The following is a 22,012-nucleotide window of genomic DNA, read 5'->3' as shown; positions in this document are numbered from 1 at the left end:
CTGTTTTTACTGTATTTTGTATTGGTGTCATTGTGACTTGAGGTTGCGCTAGCTAGCTAGTTTCTTTCCCAAAGGAGGTTTAGGGTCCCCGCCACCCCCCCCAGATCCCCAGCGCATAGTTTAGAAGTAACCCCTTGATTGCCACACACGCATGCACGCACGCACGCACGCACGCACCTACACTTCCATTTCTAGTATAGTGTTTGAACAGATCAATATCTGATCTGATCAGAACTATACTAGCGCCCCCATAGTTTAGGGTTCCCAAAACGCGGTGTTTGCACGATCAGTACTGATTCCGGCCAGCACCTGCGTTTAACCCTTTCACCCAGGCAAGTGTAGTAATCAATAGATTACTGTCACTTGCAAAAAAACACAAGACACAAAACCGCTGTGTTAGCAGAGTCAGGCCTGATCCCTGCTAGCATTAGCAGTTTTTTTTGTAGCGCTTGAAATAATCTTCGACAACCAGGTGCTTTTATTACCTGTGAGTCGCATCACTGTACGAGTAAATTTAGTTACCAAAATGACCAAACGTTCGTACAGGGATGAAGAGCTTCTCAGTTATATGCTGACCGAGTCATCTGATAGCGAAGGGGAAGCTACAATGACCGAATTAGTGTCAGTATATGAACCTGATGACGGCAGCGGCTCCCTGACAGATAGCTCCGACGACAGATGGGTCCCTGTTAGACCCAGGCGTACCCGACCCCATTCTGAAGTTGTTGTGATGCAGGAATCGCAGGGTGCTCGTATGGAGCAGAGTGTGGGTACTAGTGCCGCTCATCCTTCTGGCGACCTGGCAAGCGCCAGCGGCCTAGTACAACCTGGACCTAGTACAACCAGCACTGCAGTAAGACCTGGTGACGTGGCGAGTCCCCTAAGTGCAGTTGAAGCTGGTGCGGTGGCTAGCACAAGTAGTGGCCCGCAGCCACCGCGTATTCGAAGACAGGCCCGTAGAGCCCATAGTGCCCTCCCTGATGCGCTGGCATTTCCTAATTGGCAACCCACTGATACTACAGCGCCAGTACTTCCCCCATTCACCGCCCAACCTGGAATCCACGTGGAGACAGCTGGTTTTACGCCCCTGAACTTTTTTGAGCTGTTCTTCACGGAAGATCTTTACAGATCTATTGTGGATCAATCAAATTTATATGCACAACAGTTCATCGCCGCCAACCCAAATTCACACCTTGCCAGACAATTCGGCTGGAAACCTATAACGGTTTCCGAATTTAAGATCTTTCTGGGCCTTTCCCTCCACATGGGCATAACTAAACAGAGTGAATTGCGGCTATATTGGTCCACTAGCCCAGTTCACCATATGCGCATGTACTCTGCCTCTATGTCCAGGACGAGATACGAGCAAATTCTGCGATTTATGCATTTCAGCGACAATGAACTCTGTCGTCCTCGGGGAGACCCTGCATACGATCGGCTCCACAAAATTCGGCCCCTCATAGACCACTTAAATCAGCGGTTTGCAGCCTTGTTTAACCCCGAACAAGTTGTCTGCGTTGACGAGTCCCTGATTAAATTTACTGGCCGCCTTGCTATGAAACAGTACCTCCCCAGCAAGCGTGCCAAGTACGGGGTCAAACTGTATAAATTGTGTGACAGGGCCACAGGCTATACAGTTAGTTTCCGGGTCTATGAGGGAAAAGATAGCTGTGTGGAGCCCCCCAACTGCCCAGACTACATAGGGAGCAGCGGTAAGATCGTTTGGGACTTGGTGTCCCCCTTATCCGGAAAGGGGTACCATTTGTACGTGGACAACTTTTATACAAGCGTGCCACTATTTAGTCACCTTCTTGATTTACAAATTGGCGCATGTGGCACCGTGCGACCTAATCGGCTTCCCCCAACGGCTTGTAGATTCCCGTCTTAGTCGGGGGGCGAGAGCCTGCTTGAAAACGGACTAATTACTTGCGGTGAAGTGGAAGGATACACGGGATGTTTATGTTCTGTCCTCCCTTCACCCAGACACGACGATCCAAATTCCTACGGCAACTGGCGTTGTGGAGAAACCCCTCTGTGTCCACGAATATAACCTTAACATGGGAGGGGTGGACCTTAACGACCAGCTTTTGGCGCCGTATTTAGTTGCCCGTAAAGCCAGACGCTGGTACAAAAAAGTGTCTGTTTACCTATACCAATTGGCTATGCTGAACGCCTTTGTCCTATACAGGGCGTCAGGACGAACTGGATCTTTCCGGGAATTCCAGGAAGAGATCATCCTTGCCTACCTGTACCCAGGAGGCATGCCTGCCCAACTTCCCCTTCCAGATGCAGTGAGCCGGCTGCATGAGAGGCATTTTTCACATGTCCTCCCGAGTACCCCTACCCAAAGATGGCCCCAAAGAAGATGTCGTGTCTGTAGCAAGCGCGGATTTAGGCGTGACACCCGTTATTATTGTCCCAAATGTCCTGACCAACCTGGTCTCTGCATCGGGGAATGTTTCGAGCGCTACCATACACTAGTGGATTATTAGCGTAGGGTACAGCACGACACAGTGTAGGGCACATAAACACAGGGTCTCGAAGGATGTTGGATGTCCATCGACATTTTGAGAGACCCAAGCTGGAAGAGAAGATCGCAGATGATCGCAGTCCCTCCCAAATCAAGAAGTAAAGGAACAGTTAGAAAGAAAAATAAAAGGATCCAAAAACTGTTGTGGTGTCAGTAATTTTATATGTCCTTCTACTCCTTCCTACTATACTTTTTTTCAATGTCCTTTGTTTGTTTTTTCATTCTTTTGTGACCTGTTTCTCTTGCAGGTCCCTCGTCGGCTACCACGCATTGATTTTATATATTCTGACACAAACAGCGTTTGCGCTCAGCATATATGGATACCTTTGCTGATAGCAGCTGTGGTGATTTTCTGATTTCAGCACTGCAGTTAAAATCCTATTTTGGTATACGTGGATAGCGCCGTGTATACCCATCATTAAATTCAGTGGGTGGTTGTTTGGGCGGTTAATGATGAAGATCCAAAAACTGTTGTTGTCAGTCATTTTATATGTCCTTCTACTCCTTCCTACTATACTTTTTTTCAATGTCCTTTGTTTGTTTTTTCATTCTTTTGTGACCTGTTTCTCTTGCAGGTCCCTCGTCGGCTACCACGCATTGATTTTATATATTCTGACACAAACAGCGTTTGCGCTCAGCATATATGGATACCTTTGCTGATAGCAGCTGTGGTGATTTTCTGATTTCAGCACTGCAGTTAAAATCCTATTTTGGTATACGTGGATAGTGTCGTGTATACCCATCATTAAATTCAGTGGGTGGTTGTTTGGGCGGTTAATGATGAGTAATACTACGCATTATTCCTGTGCTGATTTCTGATAGGTTCTCTTTTTTTCCGTTCAGCCCACAGGCTGCATGAAAAAAAAAAAAACCTATATGCCAAACAAGGACCAGCAATGTACTGGTACGTTGCTGGACTTTGAGTGGTTATACCAGGATGATGCCTGCAGATTTAGGCATCATCTTGGTATCGTTTTTTACAGCCAGCGGTCGGCTTACATGTAAAAGCAATTCTAGCAGGTAATTGGCCGCTAGACTGCTTTTACATGCAGTGGGAGGGGCCTCCCCCCCCCCCACCGCCGCCTTCTGCAGCCTGCAGCCTTCCATGGTTTTTCTCTGGCTCTCCTGTCCCACCAGTTAACCCGAGAGTGCAGCCGGTGGTTCAATTATCTAACCATAGAGCTAATTGGAGATGAGAATGGCTCCAATCATCTCTATGGCCTAAGATGCCGGAGGCTACGAGCATTTTATGACTTCTGTTTCGCCAGAAATAAACAGGGCCATTGGGAAATTGGGAAAGTATTTTATCACACCAATTTTGGTGTGGTCAGATGCGTTAAGGTCAGAGGAGAGATCTAGAGTCTAAAAGACCCCAATTTTTTTTAAAAAGAGTACCTGTCACTACAGATTGCTATCATAGGGGATATTTAAATTCACTATGATAACAATAAAAATGATTTAAAAAAAAAAAAAATTAAAGAAAAGGTGTCAAAATAACATAAAAAAGCAAAAGAAAAAAAAAAAAAAAAATTGAGCCCCCCCCTTACCCCCGGTGCTTGCGCGCAATGGCGCACGCAAGCGGTGGTCTAGTGTCATATGTAAACCACAATTGCAGCATGCATGTGAGGTATCGCCGCAATCGCCAGATCGAGTGCAGTAATTCTTGCAGTAGACCTCCTCTGTAAGTCTAAAGTGGTAACCTGTAGAGACTTTTAAAGTTTTCAAAAATGTACATACGTTTTTGACGCTGCGCAGGCATGCGCAATTTTTAAAGCATGTCATGTTAGGTGTCTATGAACTCGGCATAAGATCATCTTTTAAATTTTACCAAAAAAATTGGAATTATATAGTGTATTTGTGCAATAAATTAAAAAAAAATGTATTTTTTTCACAAAAATTGCGTTTGGAAAATCTGTGCGCAAATACCGTGTGACAAAAAAATTTGCAACATCCACCATTTTATTCTATAGGGCCTCTGCTTTAAAAAAATATATAATGTTTGGGGGTTCAAAGTAATTTTCTAGTAAAAAAAAAATATTTTTTCATGTAAACAAAAAGGCACAGAAAAGGCTTGGTTTTCAAGTGGTTAGAAGAGTGGGTGATGTGTGGATAAGATTGAGTATAAAATGCCGGAACTGTTCAAACACCCCCCTAATGACCCCTTTTTGAAAAGTAGACACCCAAAGCTTTTTTCTGAGAGGCATGGTGAGTCCATGGAGTATTTTATATTTTGCCACAAGTTTCGGGAAAATTATTATTTTTTTTTTTTTTGTTGTTTTTTTACAGAAAGTTGTCACTAAATGATATATTGCTCATGCATGCCATGGGAATATGTGAAATGACACCCCAAAATACATTCTTTTGCTTCTCTTGAGTACAGGGATACCACATGTGTGAGACTTTTTGGGAGCCTAGCTGTGTACGCGCCCCCGAAAACCAATCCACATCTTCAGGTTTTCTAATGGCGTAAATTGCTGATTTTACCCCTGACTACCTGTCACAGTTTCAGAGGCCCTGAAATTTCAAGATGGCACAAAACCCCCCCAAATGACCCCATTTTGCAAAGTAGACACTCCAAGCTACTGGCTGAGAAGTATGGTGAGTCCATGGAATAGTTTATATTTTGCCACAAGTTTCGAGGAAAAAAAATTTTTTTATTTTTTTTTATTTTTTTACACAAAGTTGTCAGTAAATGATATATTGCTCACACAGGCCATGGGTATATGTGAAATGACACCCCAAAATACATTCTGCTGCTTCTCCTGAGTACAATGATACCCCATGTGTGAGACTTTTTGCCAGTCTAGCCGCGTACAGGACCCGGAAAACCAATGCGCACCTTTAGGCTTTCTAAGGGCGTAAATTGTTGATCTCACTCCTTACTACCTATCACAGTTTTGAAGTCCATAAAAAGCCAAGATTGCACAAACCCCCCCCAAATGACCCCATTTTGCAAAGTAGACACTCCAATCTATTTGCTGAGAGGCATGGTGAGTATTTTGCAGCTCTAATTTTTTTTGGAAAATGAAGAAAAAACAGGAAAATGCATTTTTTTCCTCTTTTTTCAATTTCCAAAACTTTGTGACAAAAAGTGAGATCTGCAAAACACTCAACATGCCTCTCTGCAAATAGCTCAGGGTGTCTACTTTCCGAAAAGGGGTCATTTGGGGGGGGGTTGTGCTGTCTTGGCATTTCATGGCCTCCAAAACTGTGATAGGTAGTCAGGAGTGAAATCAACAATTTACGCCCTTGGAAAGCCTGAAGGCGATGATTGGTTTCCGGGGTCCTGTACTCGGCTAGACTGCAAAAAAGTCTCACACATGGGGTATCCCTATACTCAGGAGAAGCAGCAGAATGTATTTTGGGGTGTCAGTTCACATATACCCATGGCATGTGTGAGCAATATATCATTTACTGACAACTTTGTGTAAAAAAAAAAAAAATATATATATATATATATATTTCCCGGAACTTGTGGCAAAATATAAAATATTCCATGGACTCACCATGCCTCTCAGCAAATAGCTTGGGGTGTCTACTTTCCAAAATGGGGTCATTTGGGGGGGTTTTGTGCTATCTTGGAATTTTAGGGCCTCCGAAACTGTGATAGGTAGTCAGGAGTGAAATCAACAATTTACGCCCTTGGAAAGCCTGAAAGTGGGGACTGGTTTTCGGGGACCTGTACTCGGCTAGACTGCAAAAAAGTCTCACACATGGGGTATCCCTGTACTCAGGAGAAGCAGCAGAATGTATTTTGGGGTGTCATTTCACATATACCCATGGCATGTGTGAGCAATATTTCATTTACTGACAACTTTGTGAAAAAAAAAAAAAAATATATATATATATATATATTTCCCGGAACTTGTGGCAAAATATAAAATATTCCATGGACTCACCATGCCTCTCAGCAAATAGCTTGGGGTGTCTACTTTCCAAAATGGGGTCATTTGGGGGGGTTTTGTGCTATCTTGGAATTTTAGGGCCTCCGAAACTGTGATAGGTAGTCAGGAGTGAAATCAACAATTTACGCCCTTGGAAAGCCTGAAAGCGGGGACTGGTTTTCGGGGACCTGTACTCGGCTAGACTGCAAAAAAGTCTCACACATGGGGTATCCCTGTACTCAGGAGAAGCAGCAGAATGTATTTTGGGGTGTCATTTCACATATACCCATGGCATGTGTGAGCAATATTTCATTTACTGACAACTTTGTGAAAAAAAAAAAAAAAAAATATATATATATATGTATTTCCCGGAACTTGTGGCAGAATATAAAATATTCCATGGACTCACCATGCCTCTCAGCAAATAGCTTGGGGTGTCTACTTTCCAAAATGGGGTCATTTGGGGGGGGTTTGTGCTATCTTGGAATTTTAGGGCCTCCGAAACTGTGACAGGTAGTGCAGAGGTGACATGCACAATTTACGCCATTAGAAAACCTGGGAGTGTTGATTGGTTTTCGCGGTCCTGTACACAGCTAGGCTCCCAAAAAGTCTCACACATGGGGCATCCCCATACTCAGGAGAAGTGGCAGAATGTATTTTGGGGTGTAATTCCACATATACCCATGTCATGTGTGAGAATTTTATCTTTTAGTGACAACGTTGTGTAAAAAAAAAAAATAAAAAAAAAAAAATAGTAATATTCCCAAAACTTGTGGTAAAATATAAAATATTCCATGGACTCACCATGCCTCTTAGCAAACAGCTTGGTGTGTCTACTTTCCAAAATGGGGTCATTTGGGGGGGTTTCGTGGTATCTTGACATTTCAGGGCCTCCTAAACCGTTAGAGGTAGTGAGAAAATGCAATGAAAAATGTACGCCCTTTGAAATTCTGATGGTGGGGATTTGTTTTTGTGGTCCCGTACACAGCTAGGCTCCCAAAAAGTCCCACATATGTGGTATCCCTGTACTCAGGAGAAGCAGCAGAATATATTTTGGGGTGTAATTACACATATACCCATGGCATGTGTGAGCAATATATCATTTCAATGACAACTTTGTGTAAAAAAAAAAAAAAAAAAAAATATATATATATGTATTTCCCGGAACTTGTGGCAGAATATAAAATATTCCATGGACTCACCATGCCTCTCAGCAAATAGCTTGGGGTGTCTACTTTCCAAAATGGGGTCATTTGGGGGGGGTTTGTGCTATCTTGGAATTTTAGGGCCTCCGAAACTGTGACAGGTAGTGCAGAGGTGACATGCACAATTTACGCCATTAGAAAACCTGGGAGTGTTGATTGGTTTTCGCGGTCCTGTACACAGCTAGGCTCCCAAAAAGTCTCACACATGGGGCATCCCCATACTCAGGAGAAGTGGCAGAATGTATTTTGGGGTGTAATTCCACATATACCCATGTCATGTGTGAGAATTTTATCTTTTAGTGACAACGTTGTGTAAAAAAAAAAAATAAAAAAAAAAAAATAGTAATATTCCCAAAACTTGTGGTAAAATATAAAATATTCCATGGACTCACCATGCCTCTTAGCAAACAGCTTGGGGTGTCTACTTTCCAAAATGGGGTCATTTGGGGGGGTTTCGTGGTATCTTGACATTTCAGGGCCTCCTAAACCGTTAGAGGTAGTGAGAAAATGCAATGAAAAATGTACGCCCTTTGAAATTCTGATGGTGGGGATTTGTTTTTGTGGTCCCGTACACAGCTAGGCTCCCAAAAAGTCCCACATATGTGGTATCCCTGTACTCAGGAGAAGCAGCAGAATATATTTTGGGGTGTAATTACACATATACCCATGGCATGTGTGAGCAATATATCATTTCAATGACAACTTTGTGTAAAAAAAAAAAAAAAAAAAAAATTTTTAGTCATTTTTCAAACACCTGTGACAAAAAAATGAAATATTCAATGAGCTCAACATGCCTCTCAGAACATTCCTTAGGATGTCTACTTTCCAAAAAGTGGTAGTTTGGGGGGGTTTTGTACTGCCCTGCCATTTTAGCACTTCATGAAATGAGATAGGCAGTCAAAAATTAAAGCTGCGTAAATTTCTGTATTTACACCATAGTTTGTAGACGCTATAACTTTTGCGCAAACCAATAAAAATACGCTCATTGAATTTTTTTTTGTCAAAGACATGTAGCTAAATATATTTTGGCCAAAAAAAATACATAAATTGAGTATATTGGATATTTTTTAAAAGACAAAGTTGAAAATGTCATTTTTTTGCAAAATTTTCGCTCTTTTTTTATTAATATCGCAAAAAATAAAAAGCGCAGAGGTGATCAAATACCACCAAAAGAAAGCTCTGTTTGTGGGAAAAAAAGGACGTAAATTTCGTTTGGGTACCACATTGCATGACCGCACAATTGTCAGTTAAAGTCACGCAGTGCCGAGTCGTAAAATACCCCCTGGTCGGAATGGGGGTAAAATCTTCCGGGGCTTAAGTGGTTAACAGCAGCAGCAGCAGCACTCTCCCTGCTCTTACTAACACACTGCTTCAGAATGATCTAAGATGGATGCTGCCCTTGCTTTTTTATAGGAGGTGGGAGGGTGTGGGAGGGAGGGTATGCTGATTGGCTGGAATGTGTCTGCTGACTGTGAGGTACAGGGTCAAAGTTTGCCTCAATGATGAAGTATGGGGGCGGACCAAATATCGCATATGTTCGCCCGCAGCGGCGGATGCAAACAAGCGATGTTCGCCGGGAACTGTTCGCCGGCGAATAGTTCGGGACATCTCTACTCACACATAGCATGAGTGAAGTGCCACCCCCAGGGGAACTTCTGGGTATATAGTCTCTATGTAATTGGAGATTATATACTTGGCTCACCTAGCACCGACACACCTTGGGCATTTTAACAATTTATTTGAACAGCAACAATCTGAGAAAAAAACAATTAGTATGTCAGAGAGCTAACAAGCAACAAAACAATATAGTTTGTATGAAGGGAATAATAGCTAAGCACAAGCAAAGGTCTTTTCAAGCAATATGCAACTGTATGGGTAGCCTATGCCTAATACCCAGAGGAAAAAGGCTAATTATAGTGGCTAAACAGTCCCTTATTGGCCAGTAGTATATGAGATAAGCATGTTGGCATTTGGCAGTGGGGTCCTTTGTTTGGTATATTTGTTTGAACTCAGTTTGGTATAATTTAAGCCATTAGCAGGGGGAGACTCTACCAGGCAGTCCAACCACACAAGGTGTTCACTGAATGCCTCACGCTGTCCCAGGTAGTAGACTCACGACTTCCAAGTCAATGCTCTAAATAGCAGCCTATACTTTGGCTCCCTTGAAGTGTCCTTGGGCAACAGCCTTTTGTAACAGGGTCCTGGGCATACCCAATCACTGTCTCCAGCAGCAGGATTCCAAATGCACTCAAGGGGCGATCTCCAGTAGTGGGGTACCTTGCAGATGGACAGTTAAGTCTCTGCACGCTCCTGCACCCACTCACCACATGTCTCCCCTTTTTCCTTTTTAGACACAACCATACACCACCAAAACATCTGCCCCTTAAAGATGGATGCCACATTTCTGTTTAACTAATGGTCTTCTTTAAGATGACTGCCACACTTGCATACAAACAACTGTTCAACTGAACTCTGTCAATTCCACAGAAGAATAATGAAGCAACAATAGGAGGAAAATTCTGTAGCAAATATAGTCCTGGCTTCATGGGAATACTTACAATTATACCCCAGAACACTTTCTTCTCTTCTTCTCTACACTATACAATATTACCACATTTTTGGAAAGAAAATACCTAAGAGTATTTTTAAAAGGCATAGTGACCCTTCTAGTTAGGCTGTTTGGTAAATTTTGGGAAGAAATTGTTAAAATTAGCGGCACCTGTGGGGGTAGTGCTACATGAATATTTAATTTCTTGCCCCACTTATTTGGAAAATTAAGAATGAATTTTAAGATGTCAATACATAAGATATTCCTAACAAGCAGTATGGACATACTTTACACCCAAAAACACATTCTGTTATTCCTGCCGATTTTGGATATTCCACATGAGAGACTTTTTTGCAGCTTAGGCACCCAGAGGAGCCCAAAATTCAATGAGCATCTTCTTTCCTGACTACCTATCACATTTTTTGAGTCCCTGGCGCGTCAGCACAGTAGAAACACCCACAAAATGACCATAAGTTGGACAATAATACCCTAAGGTATTTTTTAAGAGGCATTTTTTTTAAGATTCATTTTTAAGATTTCCTTTTTTATTTACACAAGTTTTTGGAAAACTTGGAATTTCACCCCAAAACACATTCTGCTACTCCTCACCTTTGCCTTTGTTTACAGGTTTACAAGTGTGATAGCTGTGATTAGTCAAATTAAATTGGCCATGTACCTCAATCTGTGGTCCGCTGTGTCTTAAGGACAAATTAATCACAGGGCGTGCCAATGTGCAGAGTGGGAGGCTGTATATATTGTATGCTGTCCTGCCCTAAAGAAGCAGCTGTTTTTCTACAGTGGCTGGATGATAAGTGCTTAAAATAAAATATGCTGAAGTGAGTCTATTTTAAAAGTGTATCTAAACCCCAAGATTGTAAATATTGCAGCTTACCAGTCCTTAGATTGGGTGGCTGCACTAGTTTTCTTTTCATGGGCATCCTTCACCTTTATTTTCACCTGCATAAAACACACTTCACGACCTTTCCGAATATACAATAATTTATTCACTGTATCTAGCGAGGGAGTCATGGTTGTCACCCAGGCTGGACTTTACACATGTCTGCCTTTGTTTATTACCAGTACATGGTGGATACATAGGACTGGTAGTTTATAAAAGAAAGATAAGGATGTTTCTTTTTCAGCTCATAGGAAGTAGCAAGGACACTGTGTTTATGGCAAGACCAACACATATGTTTTGTACTTACTAAAAATTAAATCTAATGTATTCACATCTAAGGATTTGTGAGCTGCATTATTATTTAATTTTTAGATAGATCAGACTTTTAGATAGACTTTTATACTATGTTGACTATAACCAGATTTTAATGCTGATAATTCAACAAATACAACATGTAATATCTATCGATCTGGGAAAAACTGTATTATAAACTGAAAATTGTAGATTGACTTTAAAGTTTACAGATCAAGTAACATATTAGAAAGTATCTTAAATTCACTTACATTATTGTTATTCCAATCAGGTGTCTATGGTGATCAGAAAGCTTCACAACACAAATATCAATAACCCATGGTGTCGCTCCAGGTCAGTTCGCACTTGCAGGCACAGTCAGGTGCTCTTGCATTTACTGTTATAGGAATCTCTGCTCATCTCCTGTGCAATTGATTTTATGGATCAATAAAGAAGTTGCTTTGGAATATGTTGGTATGCTACTATCCATTTTTCCTGTAACAGCTTCACAACACAATTGTAAGACTTGTTTAACTGTTGAAATGAGTCTCATAGCTGTTCCTGAAGATGGGATTTACATTTTTAAATCTTAACTACTTTCAAGATTCAGGATGCAAACCTCCAATGCACATTTTTCTCCCAAAGGAAAAAGTATACGGTTTAGACTAACTGACTTGGCAAGGAACAGATCTGCATGTTAGATTCCAGGAATTGTAAATTAGCAGATGTAAAGTGTTATTAACCAGGAGTGCAGGAAGAAAGCACATAAAGGAGAATCACACAGGACCAATGTGTAGGATTTTATTTTGGGTATTTAGGTTCATAGAAGTGTGGCGAGATAACAGTATGGTACAGTCATACTATGCAGGATGGAAATGGGGTTCAGCAACAAGGAGTAAGTCCATTAGTAGCAAGCCATTGCACAAGGGATGAAAAACAGCAGGATCCTGTGGCAGTACTGTGGCATAGCAAGGGATCACGACAGAGACCCAATACAACAATTCTGGCATGGCAAAGTACTATACAAATAGCAGAATCACAGAGTAGCAAAATTGCACAGCAAAGATTCACAGAGGCAGCAATGTGAGCACAGCGAGAAACCGGTAAAAATATGGTGCCAAAAAAAGATTAAAGTATAAGTTCACTTATGGATCATGTTCCATGTTTCACCTGTTGTTAGGGTGGAACATGTAACATGTTCCAGCATCTGCACCTTCTCCTCCTGATCCCCTCCTTCCCTGTGAGAACGAGTTGGGGATCTTCTCCCCGCACCTGCTGTTACTATTTGAAAACAGTGTGGCTCCACGAGGCTCTGACGGCTTGTGGTTTTCAATGAGCTGTGAGAAGTCTGTGAGTCTGCAGAAGCCTGAGATTGCACCCGCGATCTGCTGATCTGCACCTGGGTGGATCCCAACAATAAAGTCAGCATTACGCCAAAGTCTGGACTGGCTAAGTGATGTCAGCCGACAGCAGACTGTAGCCCGCTGAATACGGGTCATAGGAGTCCAGAATTTGGTGACTCACAGATGAAGTAGGGCCAAAAGAGCTTTGGCCCTACTTATCCTTTAAAAAAGGTTAAAAGACTAGTGCTATAGGAATCCCATGGTTCTAATGTTGGCTTGACAGAGGGGTCCACTTTGAATAATCACCAGTGTTGGAAGCCAGTAGTGCAGTCTCAGGCATGGAAAACTGGATCCTGAGAGGTGTGGGGGTCTTGGCAGTAGCTTCAAATCTACCAGGCAGCAACAGTACCAGTAATTAGTAAAGGATAAGGGGACTAGAGTGGCTCTGGATCAAGCTATAGATCTCCACAGGTACAAGCAGCAAGAGGATTCCTTAAAAATGAGTTCTCCCTCACCCTGGCCCCTGCTCAGGTATGTATAAATGAGCCAGAGCATGATCCTGTGGCCAGGCAGACCAGACCAGTGCTTTGCCTTAAGATGCCATAACAATGGCCTCCACCCAGTTCTTATATCAAAAGGTGAGTTTTACTGTCTAAAGAGCATGTTATACCTAGCAGGACTCAGTGAACTTGTGAATCCACATACAGACTGAAGCAGAGGATTGGACTGCCATTGCCTTGAACTTAGGTGGTGTTGGTTGACAGGAAAAACATGTGAAGTGCTGAGAAATATAATGGCTCTGGCCGGTATGTCTTCCTTTAGGTGAGTGGTGTGGTTTAGTGGGAAATATGTGTCTAACATTTTGGCTGTAACATATGGAAGACAAAAGATTAATCTATACAAAGACAGCAGCAAATAAAGTCCCAGATTTGTTGGGAAACAGTGTGTTCCTACTCTTCATTTAGTTGCAAAACAAAGAAAAAAAAATTAGCTCCACAGCCTTCACACATTTAGACTAACCAGGAATAATGGGACCTGATCTGTCTGTGACTACAGATAATGCACAATCTAGCAGAGGCAGGTGTATGGTGAGTTGAAGCCCTAAGAAGAAAGGGATACAGCAAGCCCTAAGGAGAGAGGGAGACCACAAGCATGTCTGGGTCTACCAGCAGAATTAATCAAAATGGCACCAGCTGGACATCCCCTTGGTCTATGGAATATAACTAACTTCCAAGCAGAACTTATACATGACTCTTATCAATACCCTTGAAAACTCCCCATTTGTCTTTCCTCCCAAAATATGTATTGTAATTTCCAGCATCAGTCATATAGCCCAAAGCTACAAAATATTTTCAAACACACACTTATTACTTCAGGGTTCTCATCTAAATGGTGAACCCTGGTATGGGAAGATTCAAGTTTTAGACAGATATTTCAAAATGTTTCTTAGTAGGGTGATTGTTTACAATTGTTAATATACCATTGAGAGTTTAAACCACTTTCAGCCTACTAGGAGCAGGGGAGGAAGCCCGAACTTTCGGTCCCCAGTCTTGAAGCATTTATTTGTGACACACTGTACTTTTTCCTAGGAAAGGTTTCCACAGTGCTGCCACTTATTGCATTTCTATTATTTTCCTTATAGACTCCTTACTTTCCTGTTTTTTAATTTCTATTTGCTCCCTACAGAGGATTGATTCATTCCATTTCCCTAATATATAATCTATACTGGTCTCTCACAATAAATAGTTTCAGCAATAAACCTGCCCTCCCTCAAAGTGCCTCCCCATGGATGGTAGACGTCTTTAAGATAACATTAATAGTCCCTTCTTCAGTAAACTATGGCTATACCAATTCATAATTCCAGTACCAAAAGTGTTACTTACAATGTACAGGGCCTAAATTCAGGAATCAAAAGGTGCTTAGCCTTCCAACAACATCATTCCTAGGGAGAAGATATTTTGCTCCTGAAAAGGGCCTGCTTTCCTACAAAATAGTATTTTATGGTAAATGTTTAGGACATAACTGGGGGTGGGGACAGTTAGTATAGCAAAACACCTCTCCTTTCACTCAAGCAAAATTTTGCATGAACCAGATGGGAGTGTATCTTAGTAAAGGAGTATAAAGGACGTGTGCTGATAACTCTTATTTTGTATTATGCATGGGAAAAACTCCCCTTTTTGTGCACTATTCCACACGTTGTTTCCACACACAGATGAAGTTGCATATTTTGGGGGACACTTTAATATGGTACTTCACACTATATTTACATTCGGTAAATCTACCTACACTAACTCAAGCTAATACATCACTCAAAAAAGGATAGTAGATTAGCAAAAAGGTTATATTATCATGACCTGACAATTAGTGGAAATTTTATATGACCTTGTGTGACTTTATGCATCACTCCCATGTTTTTAATACATAGAACTGACCATATCAGTCATCAACTACTCACCAAGAATTGCCTTACTATAGGTAATTTGTAGCCAGAAATCTACTTCATGCTGCAGATTAAATGAATCCCTGCTAACTCCTAAGCTTAACAATTTTTGCCACTACAACTGAGTGGTCTGTAAAGTTTCAATATGGGGAATCTTGCTTCAAATTGTTTCCACATAAAAGAGATTATCTGAGCAGTTTTTTAAAAGAGGAGAAAGAACTAGAGAAATTTTTTGAGAGTAGAAGTCCCACTCAGATAAAGACCTCCGAAAATAAATAAATTGCACCTGATTGGATCTAGGAAATCTTGATCTTACACTTAAAGCTGAAAAAAAATCTTTATTGGTTGAATTATACATTTTTTTTTTTCCAAAAGTCTGAATTATACATTTTACTCTCATACATACAAATTGGGTACTATGTTAGCCCAGAAATTAAACCCTGGACCCCCACAGAAATCCCTAAAATTGGAAAAAGAAAATGGGTGAGCCTAAAAATGGCTCAGATGCCAGATAATTTGTAAAAAAAAAAAAAATAAATAATAACAAACATGTTATACTTACCACCTCCCTCGTTGCTCTTCCTAGCCTAAGGTGACTTGATTTTTAAAAAGAAATCCGGGGAAATTTTTTTATTTTTATAGGCAACTGGTGCAGGACTGCATAATACACAGAGCGCTGGGCACAGGACTACATAATACACAGAACGCTGGGTTCAGGACTGCATAATACACAGAGCACTGGGTACAGGACTGCATAATACACAGAGCACTGGGCACAGGAATAAATAATACAGAAAGCACTGGGTTCAGGACTGCACAATACACAGAGTGTGGGGTACAGGACTACATAACACACAGAGCGCTGGGTACAGGACTACATAATTCACAGAGCACTGGGTACTGGTCTACATAATACACAGAGCGCTGGGTATCGGACTACATAAGTACACAGAGCACTAGGCACAGGACTGCATAATACACAGAGTACTGGGAACAGGACTATATATTATATAGGAGGGTGTTAGGCATAGAGTGCAGGATTCAGAGGTTTGCTATGCACAGAGGACACTTCTGCACCCACATCCATAGCTCACCTCTGCACTCTTCTCTCACAGATTATCTCTGCAGCCACCAGCTCTTAGCCCTTCTCCCACAACAACTAAACTCTCCATCTCTCCATGCAGCTGCATCAGCTCTGACCCCTGCTCCCCCACTGCCCTCACCTGTATACAAACAGACCCCCCCATCTGCTCATCTCCTGGTCTCAGCAGGAACAGTAGTGAGTTCATCCGGCAGGGGGTGTTGGCATCCAAGCCACCAGGCTGTTTCTCAGCCAGCATGGAATGCCCTGTCTACGTTAATCCGCCCCTTAATCCAGGGACAAAACCGGACTTGGTCCAGGGACAGTGTCCTCCATCCAGGGACTGTCCCCAGGAATCGAGGATGTCTGGTCATCCTATCTTAGCCCCTCCCTCCTGTTGAGTGCCCCCAAAGCAAGCAGCTTGCTATGGCGGCACCCAAGCTGAGCTGCAGCTCCCTGTGTCCATTCAGACACGGAGCTGGCATTTCGCCCTGCCCCCTCTCCCTCCTGATTGGCTAACTGACTTTGATTGAAAGCTGCGGGAGATCCTTCCAAGTTCACCCAACCAATGGCCATGTAGTCAGCTCTATATATAACTGCCCCCTCCGGGATTCTGTAGGCTACCTTATGACGCGAGATTGAGACGTGAAATGCATTGTGGTCCTTACTGATACCCAGAAACACAGAGATCCAGCGACGTCATATCCTTCCTGCTTGAAGCGCACGCCGCAGCTGCTACCACACTACCAGGGCTGTAGAGGAGTCTCTGGACAAATAAACAGAGCACCAGAAACAGACTCTTTTACATACAAACAGCGGTTTCACCTAGTGCCAGGAAAGGCACTACTTCTTGTAAGCAGCCATTTCTTATTTTTACATTTATTTTAAAAACATAAAAAACGGTATTATACTATATTTGGCTTCCCCCACTATTTTTCCTATATACACCTCAGTGAGATCCAGAAAGAGGAGTGGAGGAGTTCGGTGTAGGACTGATCCATCCTATAAAGGGATCAAAAGCGACCTAAAGCCATCTGGTAAGAGGCAGAGATTGCTTATTTTATCAAGAGCACATTTGGAGCATAAAATCACCTTGAAGAACTCCTTTATTTTCATGGACTATTCTCACTTGTTGCACAATTAACGTTGTGGATACATCTTTGTATTGCATATGTTTTATAAATATTTTATGAATTTTTATTAATAGCATTATTATTAATATTTCACAGCACCATCATCAGTGTCACCCATTTATTATTTGTTTTCACAACAAGTCACCAATTATGCACACTGTTTGTGTCTAAATATTTTAAATTATTTGAATTTTACCAAAAATGTTCATTTAATGGCATCATCATAATTTTATTTGAGTTACACACTGGTTGCACTTTAAATTGGATAAAGAACCCTAACATTACTACCAGAACACATTTAAAACCATTCAGACTTCCAAACACATATTTAGCCTTAATGAATTCATTCCCATTAACCCATTAATTCCCATTAACCCATACCATTGCCAGCGCCCATTTTTTTCATTGATATTAACCTGTAATTTTTTGGGGTGACTCACCACAAAAATAAAAAGGGCAGCAGGTATCCTGAATTCATATAGGGTTAATCCATATATAAAAAGAACCAGGCGCCTTCACCCTGATAAGAAATAAGTATTGGGGGGTGCTGGGGAGGCTGCTACATCCAGAAGATTTTTTATCTTAATGCATACAATGCATTAAGATAAAATAGCTTCTGACTTTACAACTCCTTTAATTAGGTCGTTTTGCCTGCAATATCAGATTTGACCACAAGATGGAGCCGGTGGTAAATTTATAGTTTTGCAGAATCTAGAAACTGTTCAGCTTTAGCAAAAATACCCATTATTCTTCAGTCTAAAGAAGAGAGATAGTTGCATCCTGGGAACTCAGACTCCATCATAAAGACTGAAAGAAGGAATCAGCTATCAGAGCACGTTGGACTAAAACTTGCATCCGTTTTCATCCTCTAAATGCAGCATCGCTGCTAAGAATTACTTATCTCCATCTACAGCCTAGCTTATTCACCGCATTTCTGTATACTTCATATACTGATACATGTATCTGTCTGTACTTGTTTTTATCAATAGTTTCACCCACCTTGTTTTGTGAATAAAGCATCAAAATGTGTATCAGGAACAGAACAGTGGGTAATAAATGCTTATTTAGGATAGGAGGGATATGCCTCCCTCGAAAACTTTCAATGGTGTTAAATCTCACATTTTCTTAATGTCCATACAAAAAAAGTCAAAGTCTAGGAAATGTGTGTGGGTAAGTGGGGGAAACATGTCTTTTAACTTAAATATACAGATTTGATTCATTTCACTAATGAATGTCCACATATGAAAGCATGGGAAACATACTGTATATGAACAAGGAGATAGAGACAGAGGCTTGGATGAGAAGGCCTCTTTTACACAGAACCTTTTTCATTTTAATGGTCTTACCCTGGCTAGAACAATCTGACAAAATTTTCTTATATTAGTGGACTGCATTACTGCCACCTCTTATCCCCGCCAACCAAAGGCACCTATTTGCCTCACTGTCTATAGCAAGGGTAGGCAACCTTGGAGAGGTGGATATATCCCTGAACAACATGAGAGAAGACAAAAAAAGATCACCACACTACCGCCTGCCGATCACAACCCATTGAAGTGAAAAGGACTGCGCTGGGGTGGGGTCCAAAGGGTTAAAGCAGGTGTTGAAAGGCAATACAATGCCTCCTTACTGTCTGCTAAACCACCTGTTATACATGTGGAAAATCTATTCTTAACGAGTGGCCCTTGCTAATTTACCTCCTTGTTCTGGCATGCTGCTGTCCCACTGATCTACTGTATGCATGACAATGACATATATCTTGAGCTTCTTTATGTGACATAAAAAGGGGCAGGATGGAGGGGTGGATTGCAGGAGCCAGCATAGCAGTGTAGCTGGCAGGGTTTTTTTTCCCCCAGAGAATGGGTGCAGGAACTCATCCACACCACCTGTATATATTACACATTGACCTGATTATACTCGATACATGTATGGATAATTCAAACAATGTACAGCGCTTTAACAAGGTAATATAACACTGAAAAATCTGTTCAAAACAGCCCAATAATCAAAATAATGTGAAAATTTGTAAATAAGAGCAAAAGTCCATAAAACTGAAAGTTCTTCCCATATACAGTTGACAGTAGTGTTAAAAGTAGAAGATATTAGGGCATAGCATAACATCCATCCATAAGGTGTCACCAGGTGCATAAAGAATGAGAAAAGTTGTAATTAAAAGCAAAAATCCATATAGAGAAAAATTCTTCCAGTATACAGTTGTCAGTAGTAATATCAACTCACCAGAAGTAGCAGATATTAAGGCATAGCATAACATCCATCTATATGGTATCACCAGGTGCATAAGGACAATTGAGCCTTCACCCAAAAATGCACTCACCAGGTAAAGGAAATGAATAAGCATCAATCAGTAGTTAAGACTCAATCCTTTTCAGTAAATGCCATAGTTTGGGGGATAATATCCAGAACAACGCAATAGGTAAAAAAGCTCACCAATCAGGAGCCCAAGAAAATTTATATAGTGTAGTATTTATTGACTTTACAATTTGCTGCAGTATTAAAACATAAAGTAAGTGCACTTACATTGTTAGTGCACTTTTCAAACACATGGAAGCGGTGGCTTGACATCATCTAATAGGCCCCTCCCGACGTGTTTCGTGCCACCAGCGTTATCAAGGGAATGCCTCAATGTTGGAGTTGTCCTTATGCACCTTGTGATACCTTGTGGATTGATGTTATGCTATGCGTAATATGTGCTACTTCTTGTGAGCTAATAGTACTACTGAAAACTATATATTGGAAGAATTTTTCAATATATGAATTTTTATGAATGCTTTTATTAACAACCTTTCACATTCTTTATGCACCTGGTAACACCTTATGGATGCATGTTATGCTATGCATTAATATCTGCTACTTATAATACTACTGTCAACTTTATACTGCATATCCTTTATATGGACTTTTGCTCTCAATCACATCCTTCCACAATATTATGATTTTTGGGCTGTATTATACAGATTTTTCATTGTGTTATTACCTTGTTAAAGAGTTGCACATTGTTTGAATATACGGATTACAAGCGCTGCATAGTCACCTTGGGTGCCTTAGCTGCTGAATGTAGCTGGAGCACTTGCGATATATATATTACATATATAGATAAGTATAAGTGCCTGCTGGCTTTCCATTAACAACCTGAAGGCAATTTATTTATTTTCCATTACAGATACAGTTTTAGTAATCTGCTGCAAAAACCTTTTATATACATTAATGTCATACAAACAGTCTTAGGCCTCATTTACACTTGCTTTGCTCCATTTCTGAAAGCAGCCAATATATTCCAAAGGGGAATAGAGTAAAATTTAAAAAAACAAAATAGTTAATATGAAAAATATCATATCTAAAGAGTGATTATAAGAGTGAAAGATGTTCATCATTCACTCTTTAGATATGATATTTTTAATATTAGCTGAAATGTTTTTTTACATTTCACTATTGTCCCCTTTGGAATATATTGGCTGCTTTCAGAAATGGAATGTTTTTTATTTTCTGCCCAGCAGGTGGAGACTCTTAACAGATCTCTAATGAGGTGTTATCCAGTTTATTTTAATTATTAGCTTTTATTATGAAATTCTTTTAAGGTTTTATTTATCCCTTTTTTGGGAAATACTGGAAAGGAATTCCAATGTTTGTATTGCATACTAAAATTTTGTAGCTGATTATCCTAGGCTCGGAATGTCCTTACACTTCTCCGGCATATGGGAGGCATGATGCAGAAGTAACAGTAACTTGATGTCCAGTGTCGGAGTGACGCAAGTTCAGATGCTGACATCGGTTCCTGTTGACCTAGACAAAAGGGCGTGCTTGCGTGGATAGGTCACGCTTCTGACGACCTACATTGACTTTATTTGTTATTATGAATTTATGCAGGCTGCTTAGTGATTTTCATTCATTTATACATCTCATTTAGCATAGCTCTGATTGTCCCTTTATATTGGTTGCCCCTTCCTGTTCCAACATGTCTGCACACCTGTGCACAAACAAGGTCCATAAGGACATGGATGAGCGAGTTTGGGGTGGAGGAACTTGACTGGCTTGCACAGAGTCCTGACCTCGACCCGATAGAACACCTTTGGAAGGAATTCGAGCGGAGACTGTCAGCCAGGCCTTCTCTCCAACATCAGTGCCTGACCTCACAAAAGCGCTTCTGGAAGAATGGTCAAACATTCCCATAAACACATTTCTAAACCTTGTGGACAGCCTTTCCAGAAAAGTTGAAGCTGGTATAACTGCAAAGGGTGAGCCAACTCTATATTGAATTCTATGAACTAAGACTGGTATGCCATTAAAGTTCATATGTGTGTAAAAGGCAGGAGTCCCAATACTTTTGGTAATATAGTGTATATATAACAGTAACAGAAGAAAAAAATGCTACAACATACGATATAAGGATCCCACTGAATTCCCAAACAAAAGACATTCAAACAGGCAAAGCTCTGTCTGACCTAAAAACTCTTCTCTACACCGCAGCATGTATACTCTGCACAAGCCACACTGCTTGCTGTGATCCACATACATTTGCACAACCTCTTTGTAACCTTAAGTCTGCATAAACTTATTGCTGACATTTGGCAATATACAGAAACAATATTATTTTTCAAATGTATGTAGCACTGCCCCCTAGAGAGCTGCTGAGAATTGCACTTT

The sequence above is a fragment of the Pelophylax lessonae genome, assembly GCF_965119305.1.
Source record: "Pelophylax lessonae genome assembly, chromosome: 2".
NCBI classification, from domain to species: domain Eukaryota; kingdom Metazoa; phylum Chordata; class Amphibia; order Anura; family Ranidae; genus Pelophylax; species Pelophylax lessonae.
Note: the sequence above shows the minus strand (reverse complement) of the source record.